This window comes from Pelobates fuscus, chromosome 13 (assembly GCF_036172605.1).
Source record: "Pelobates fuscus isolate aPelFus1 chromosome 13, aPelFus1.pri, whole genome shotgun sequence".
Classification (NCBI taxonomy): Eukaryota; Metazoa; Chordata; class Amphibia; order Anura; family Pelobatidae; genus Pelobates; species Pelobates fuscus.
The window spans coordinates 22,223,369-22,232,455 of NC_086329.1; positions in this window are offsets into that span (position 1 = coordinate 22,223,369).

The window sequence follows — 9,087 nt, forward strand, 5'->3', positions numbered from 1 at the left end:
TATATATATACACACACATATAGAGAGAGTGTTAGTAAGGTAATCTGCATGAGTTAGGTTTCAATACCACGGAGTGGATTTATTCAAAATCTTGCACCTCAACCTGGATCTGTTTCAATTATTGTATACACCCAGCATCCCAGAAGAGTGACTTAACAAAAAAGATAGCTTTGCATTGCCAGGTAATCTAACAGCAGATTACATCCTATTGTGTACTCTGTTACAAATACACATTTGTAATTTCAGTAATCTGACACACACCTTGATTTCTAATGCTGCTCATTTGTTTAATTTATAATTAAGGCACTTAAGGCACTTCTGGCCACTTTTTCTCATTGAAGTGGTTATAATGCCTTGAGTCCCCTGGAACTGTCCCTTTGTTCAGTCTTATTGTTTTCCAGTAGTTTAATGTTGAATGAGGGTCCCTGCAAACCTACAGCCTGGCCCCTCATTGTTGCTCAAACTAATGTTTAAGCAGTGATGGGTGCCAGTGATGGAGAGTGTCAACTATCGCTCTTAGTCCATCACAGACACCATTTTGCTGATATCAGGTAAGCTAAGGTGGAGTATGCTTTCTGCCATCATGATACCTCTGATGGCTAGGCTGCAGCACCTAGGAAGCCTAAACTATTTGCAAAGACTTAACAATGAACAGAGGGGCAGTGCCAGGGGACTACAGGCACTATGTTGACTTCAGTGTGATTAAGTGATTATGGTGCCTAGATTGTCTGTATGCCTGTCTTTTTATATTCAGAGAAAAGGCAGTGCTTACTTTACAGCCTAGAAACACCTCTAGTGGCCACTCCTCAGAAGGCCACTAGAGGTGCTTGCTGGGTCAGTTCTACACAGTGTGCAGCACTGACATTTATGGAGACACTGAACTTTCCAAATAGAGATGCATTGATTAAATGCATCTCTATGAGGAGATGCTGATTGGCCAGGGTGTTTTGGAGACGCCCCCCATCTTGCCTCCCTGGCTGAGATCATCAGAATTGACTATCTCAGCCAATCTGAAGCTTTCCTGTGGGAACGCATTGTGACTGGCTGAGATCATCACTTCTGATTGTCAGCCAAGGAGGCGGATTGGGTGGGGGGGCCAGACGTGAGTAGCCCCGTGTGATGCTGAAAACAGGTGAGTAAATCACATTTCTAACCCAAGGTAAGTGGGGCTTAAGCTGTGGTTTTAGAACTATAGTGTCAGTAATATAATAATAAAATATTATAACCACTAATCATGCTCATCTGGCTGAAAATTGTTTGCTATTATTTGCACATTTGCCACAGACTTCTTCCAGGGTAATTTACTAAAGTGAGACTTAAAAGTGAATTTCAAATTTAAGGCCAATGTAGCTAAAATGGAAGCAGACCTGCCTGAATTTCTGGTTAGGCTAGTTTGGCCTTATAATTTGAAATTTACTTTGAATTCTTACTTCAGTGGAAAACCCTGTTTGTATATTTCACTTACAACACACTTTTAAAAATGTAGTCATTTGTCATTCATGGATTTTACCATACAACATAAGTGCAACCTATAGTTTTTTATTAAGTCAGATTACAAAGCAGTCAGCATTTTTATTGCACATCCATAGTGTTTAAAGTTACAAATCATTTCCATGGACACCTTACAATGGAGACAATAGCAGCACATAGCATTACTTTAGCATACCTTGCTGTACCTTGTGACAAGGCAGACATAATATTAATAATATACAAAGTCAATACAGATACTCACATTGGAACACATTAAATGTTTCATCACAAGAATATGGCGCAAAATTTTAAGTCACCAGTGAGCTGGGCTTCTGGCAAATGTTCCTGCTGGCACCATTGATTTTATAATAGTTTTTAGATGTGCTAGTCTGGCTGCTGAATGAAACCCTTGAGTATATCTGTGTGGTTCCTAAACATTACAGGCATTTTCAACTCCTGGCATAAACTCATTGAAAGTACGGGTTTAATACTTGGGACAAGTGTTTGAGGCAAGGAGCCAGGATTACGGATTATCCTGAAAAAACGTGACATTTGGCAAGAATGCCATGATGGCTTTACATCTACTCCATGTGTTTTGACTTTCCTTTAACAGTTTTACCTCTACCTCCTATGCTGAGCGCTAATCCCATGTATCCTTCAAGTTTAGTGATGCATTATCTTCAGTACATTACTAGGCCCTATTTCCTGCCAGACCCAACGAATCAAAGCTGCTACTACTGGTTACGAAAGCCCTGATGTATCTGATATTTACAGAGAAACAGTGTTGGCCCAAAGCACTGACATTATCTCAAGGTGAACCGTGTGTCAAGTGGGATTTCAGGCCTCATTTGTATACATTGCATAGACATATCCATATTTAAAAATGTACACTGCTGTCCTGGGGGTAAACATACCGCAGCTTCCAGATTCATGTACAAAGCAGTCGCAGCTGCTTTCTGATAAAGAACTGGCCCTGTACCTTACACAGAGCTTTCTACTTCACGCACTTCCCCTGTGGTGTTTCAGCTGCATATGCTGTGAACAGAATATGGGTTTCCTTGTATATGAGCTAAGTATTTTAATAGCAATGTTGGAATGTTGGATTTTTTAATTTATTTCTTCTTTTTTTTTTTTTTTTTTAATTCTACATTTATTTCATTATTTATTTTTTTATTTAAGGGCTCTGTTCTGTCAGTCTCTAACCACACAATCCAAATTACTTCAGCTTCTCATGGAACTCTTTTCAGTCTATTGTTATTTTATTAAAACCAACACAACACCTTAATTTTTTTTTTCTCTCTCGTCTGACTTATACACAATACACTTAACATTGTTACTTGTGTACTTTTTGTTTGGCACCTGCTGAAAGTCCAGTCAGTTTGGAGAGATTACCACAACACTGCAACACAAATTTTATAATTTATGCATAACAGGTCTTAGTCAGGATTATTTATGCAAGTATTGGTTGACAGGGGGCAGAAACATTTTCATAAATCCCAGCTTTTCCTATTTAAATGGTGTTCTTGACTAATTATGTAATCTAATGGTGCCTCCATCCACCTTTCCACTCTCTAAGAATGCTTTTATAGATGGCATCAACAAGTACTAAATGCTCATCAATCAAGATAGGACATGCTGTGTTAATGCAGGCGTATAAAAGAACATAGCTTACAAAGGGACTATATGCCACAGGTAGTATCAGGAGGAGGAGCGTGTATAAATGATAGTTCTGTTTTGCTTGCTGCACATGGTACATATGGTTCTAGTTTATATTTTACTGCAGAGTTACATTTAATCTTTTAGTTTTCTTTTGATGCAACAGAGCAATGAAATCTAACCGGTGCTGGACAGGAGTGAGTTCCAGAGATAAAGAGATGTGAGAAAGCTGCACAAATTTAATGAACAACAAGGTGCCCATTGTGCATATAGAGATGTGGGATGAGGGTTATTAGTTTGTATAATAGTGTGATCTATGGCTCTTACTTGGCCTTAAATGTAAGTTTACTTAGAGTATACATGGATAGTGTCCGAGCATAGAGACATGGAGTCTGTGAATAAGGGCAACAGTTTGTCTTCATATAGGTTGTTGCCGTAGACTTTGCCCAATTCATTTAGCCAGTGGTGTCCGTGAGCTGAATGCCCTGAGTTTACTTTGTTCCGCTCTGCTCTTTCTAAAGCACATTTTATTGGTGCCCCCCGAAGCGGGTCATAGGGAAACAAGGCCAGAAGATTGAGACCAATTTCCAAATTCAGGATGGTCCCACCAGACAAACATAACCAGAGGTCGTTATTTGGTAGTAAAACATAAACATGAAACTGTACACATATACGTAAAAAAATAAACACAAAAAAAAAAAAAAACACTGTCTCTGCTGAGTGGAAGCTGTTTTTCTGCATTAAAAGGCAAACATAATGTAGCTGGACTTTTAAAAAGAAGGTGCTTTAATCAGCAAACAAAAAAGAAAATAGGTGTAATAAAGCAAAGGAAAATGCAATTGATAATTAACAATATGTTCTCATGGCTTATATGCTCAATATTACTGAGCAGAAAATGAAATACCCCGGAGAACAAAATGTGTAAAGAAAAGTACAGTATCTCAATTTTATAAATTAAAGCAATTTGAAGACTTCATCAAGGTTATAGTCGTCAGAGTTCAAGCTCCTTTTTATCATAGACCTTGTTAGAGTACTAGTCTAACCTGGATAAACATGCCCTAATTAGTACAATTTACTCTATCATATTCCCTAAAAAGGTTCATTAGGACCACTCCATAAACTCAAATTAATGTTATTGCAACAAAAACAGAGTGTATGAGAACTCTGAGAATGGGCAAAACTTGGAGAACCTCAATAGCTTGCCCTTCAGTTAGCTCCCGGTCAGGTCTCAAAAAATGTTTTTGCTCACTTGTGCCATTACAAAGAGAACCTATACAATTTACATATTACACTGATCCCACCCACAAGGGCAGACCAGAACAAAAAAAAACTGGCAAGTACTTTCTGCATGAGAGATACAGTAACAAAGCCCAATCGTTTCGTTTTTTTTTTGGGCCTCATCAGGGAGGTGTAGTTGATACCCCTTTAGGCGCTGTGATGATTTTTATACTGTAATGTGTATGTGTTGTTGAAACACATTTAGCTTAGAAAGAAAGTCTAAGAATTTGCTTCACATTTGAATAAGGAAATGTAAACTGAACTCTTAAATAAGGCAATCAAGATGAAGTAACAGTACAGGAAAAAAAAAATGTTTCTTTACTTTAGTGAATTAAAACTTGAGACCTACGTTAATATGCAAATACAAATATCGGCGGCGCTCACATTAGATTTTCCCATAGGATAGCAAGACGACCAGCATCCGGTAACGGACCAAAGGCCTGTTTCGATTCCGGGAGCCCTCTAGTGGCTGTTTTACATTGCAGCACTAAGTACAAAAATGGTTGTAGTGACTGTGGTTCTTGGCATGTTCCTTTCATACTTTTAGAGAGTTTCTCAATGTTGAATCAAAGCTTGCGTCATGCTGATTAGCTCCAAATGGCACAACTCTGTAGTCCATGGTTGGCCTCCAAAGCCTCATCGGAGCCTCATAGAAGCCTTTAATTTTCTCTGTGGTACATTTTGGAAGCGGCTGCTGGCAAGCATGGAGGCTGGAGCAAGTGCACCCTCACCACGAAAGCTAACTAAATTGCCCCTCTCTAGCACGGTTCAGATGGCCCTGAACCCAGACAGGAGCCTGCAATGCTATGAAGCAAGCAGCAGGCATCAATAGCAGCCACGTTCCAGGAGGCAAGCACTGTGAGGTTGCACCCCTCAACACTAACGTCCGTCTCGAAAAGACTGTGGTCAAGGAACACATTTCTGCAGGCAAGCACTCCTTAGACGCTTGCTTTCTGGCCTTATTCCAGAGTATGGAAAGTCCAGACAATATGGTATGGTGTGCTCAATCTGTTCTCTGCATGCAGGCCAGGTGGTGATTTCCCTTTACGTGCATGTTGTCACACAAGTGCCATAGTCAAGCCCCTAGACTGAGCAGTGGTTAACCAAAATGGAATGTTCCAGGGACTTAAGTGTGCTGTCAACACCACTACCTTTCCTATTAGGCTACGTTTATCTGTCTGATTTCAATGTTTCTTTTTCATTCTTTCTTTCCCTTATATTTTCTCAACACTACTGCTCTTATTATTGAATGCCTAAACATCAGCTGTTTTCAGCTAATTTTGCATTTCATGTGAGCCACTTGACTTTGTTGCATATTGTTTCTTATGAGCAATTTGACTTTATTGCTGACAAACTATGGGTCTTGTATAAAACTGAGGTATAGATACTGGTGCTGAGACAAAACTCTACCTATTGCATATTCTGCACAAAAGTGTCTCATGTAGAACATTTTCCTTTTACCTCAATAACTCAACGAAAATTGAATGACAGAAAAAAAAAACTCTTTACAGCTGAAAATGTGATAGTTGTTCTTTAGTTTTGATCTCGCTACATTTTTTATATTGTTTGATTTGACTCTTGTTTGTTTGATCAGATTGCAATCTTTAACCTGGCCAATATTTTGGTCTGACAGTAGAATCATCAGGCATATTGTTAAAAGCCAAACAGATGCAGGCCATTTGTCTCTGACTGGCATTACTATTTAACTTCACTTTATTCCCTTTACTCTGTCCCTAGATTATATGAGACATGGAAACTTTTTTTTTTTTTTTTGCTACCCAAGGCGTTATTGTGTTTAGCAGCAATGTGCTTGGGGGAAAATGGTACCAAGAAGCAGCTTTTCCAATTATGTGGCCCTCGAGAGAGAGTAGGTATGGCAAACAGACTGCTGGAAAAACCTTGAGGGGCTATTGTATTGCATGATTGACATCACAGGGTCAAGATCCTCAGCCTCTGCATCTAAATGTATAGAGCCTTCGGACTTCCTAACCTACAAAATATAAATGGGGCATCGGATCTTGTACACTATATAACATAAGTTGTATAATTGACACGCACATCAAAATACTTTAAAATAAACATAATGTATGCTTTTTTTTTTCAGATGAGCAAGAATTGCTGGACACATGGAAAACAATTTAACCCCTTAAGGACACATGACATGTGTGACATGTCATGATTCCCTTTTATTCCCGAAGTTTGGTCCTTAAGGGGTTAAACAAGTTATGTCACAATAGTTCTCTTCCATGAAATCTACAGAAATTATAACCTAAATTAATTGCATGTGCTTTGCACTAAAACAGGGAGGATTTATGATTGCTGTAATGGGTTATATAATTATCCCAGTGCTGCTCAATGGGCAGTTACATCAAGGGAACACTACCACCCCCATAACAAGTTAATCGCAATGATCTTTATTATGGGGGTAGGAGTGCTATCTTATCTCCAGGGGTTAACCTGTTTTAGAAAAGTTTAACTCCCAATTTAGTCCCATAGTGTCCCCACATCTATGCCTACTTTGCTTAATAGTAAAGTAACACTCTATGCACCATAACCACTACCACCTCTCTTTCGCTCTTGCTCCAATTTCTAGTGTATGTTTATTTGCTTTTAAGACTTTCTTATTTCACCTGTCCTGTGTGCTTGGGTTGAGATATGAAATTCCCATAGTTCCTTACCTCTTGCTTTCCATGGGTACAAATCCTTCCCTGTCTTAAATTGTGATTTTTTTTTTAATTTTTATTATTTTTTTTTTTTCTGGCCAGTTCCACATCCTGCAAGATTTAGTGTGGCAGATGTTCTGCCTTTTAACTTTACTTTCTTGCCTAAGATGCACAGACGTCTGTTTTTGTTCTCAAACACGGTCCTTGGCAGCCTCCTTAAGATTAGGTTATAAAAAGAGTAAACTCAGCCTGTGGTTAAAAGGACAGAAAAAAAAGTTTTTAATACAGAGAGGTATTACAGGAGATGGGTTACTGATTGACCCTGTATGCTCTGTTAGAACAACAACATAAAATACAAAGTTGTGGGTTCCAGTGTTATGCTGTGTGATCTTAGGCAAATCCCTTCGTCTCCCGGTCCCCAGTGATCACCCAGTAATTGGGTGATAATGATATCTTTGTTTCTCGTTCCTGGAGGCTGCCATGTATATGGAACCTCAGCAAAATTGTTTGCCTGAAAGCTTGCAGTTCAGAAGGTGGAGCTTAAATCATGTGGAAATGTCTTACACTGACCGCTTCAGATTTCTGGATGGAGGTGAAGCTTGCTTTCTGTAGTTTGTGATTAGGTTTACAGGTATATATGTGAAGAGGGCGATCAGATTCATCCTTACCTGAAGATGTGATACAAAAAAAAAAGACGTCTGCAGTGAATGAAGAGGTGTGAATTTATGTTTGGACACAATATCAACGGACTCATAACTGTTACGGGTTACGCAGAGGTTAAAGGGTTACCTCACTGCATGCCTCTACAGTTATACTTATGTCGGCTCCAACTGATGCTTCTTTTCAAAACATGGGTTTTTGGCAAAAATCCACACTCATAAAACAAATAAGAGATTCTATAAATCAGCCTAGTCTTGTGACTTTTCCTCATTCTGCACCCCACCAAAAAAAATGAAAACAAAAAACACCAAGGGAGATAACTATTGTTACAAATGTTTTCATTGAAGAATACCCAGGTGCTGTTTTCCTCCTTCCTACTGTTATTAAACCTCTGGCCAATGATTGCCCCAGAGATGACCTTTTCCGTCCCGACTCAACCTTGTTGGCGCATTTCTGTGATTATCACATGCAGTACATTTTTAGAAGGTTGCTCTTTCTTTTTATAGCTGTTTAGTACTTTTTGCTCTTTGTTTACTTTGGAACAAAATCATTTTGTAGAGGACTTCTGAGAGCATTGTCCTAATGGTATAATAATAAGGTCTCGTATTATTACACCACATTTTAGTTCCAAGGCACTTTCCAGTCTGCAACCACTTCTAATGTGAAGTTCTGCCAGTTTCTTTTCTTTCCTACACGTGTGACAGTGCCAGAAACAAAGGCTCCAGAGCAAAATGAAACCGTTTTGTGCAGTTTTTGTTTTAGATGCAGAACTAAAAATGGATTCTTAAAGGCACATTTTAATTTTGCATTCCTAGGGTTTTTTTATTTAATTTTCTAGAGTCTTTGACTTCTCACATGACTTTTACTACAGATTATTGATGTTATCCATGATTTGACTCCTGTTTAAACTGGATTGTGGAGTCTGGTAACCATTGCAAGTGAATTCATTCTCTAGAGTTCCTGCACACTTCAGTCAAATCGGCAAAATTTCATAGATAAACACAGCCAAGACACTTGAAATTCTCAACACCACTAGGCACCAGCCATTACCTTTAATTCTTGGTTTAATGCTATGGAATGTCTATAGCAAGTTGCAGCCTACACATCCGTTGAACCCACAGACACTAGAACTTGCTCCTAACAATTCTTACAACATTTCATAACTCCACATTAAAGTGCTTCCTCTTATTTTCCTAAAACCATTGGCTTGCTGGAATTCCCACAGTAGTTCCACAATTCTTTCGCACAAATCCAGCTGGACAGACATTATAGCTCTCACTTAACCATTTCGACATAGGCTCCCCTCCACTGGCTGAATACGATTATACTGGTCCTATGGACAGAGGTGTATATTTGGTAA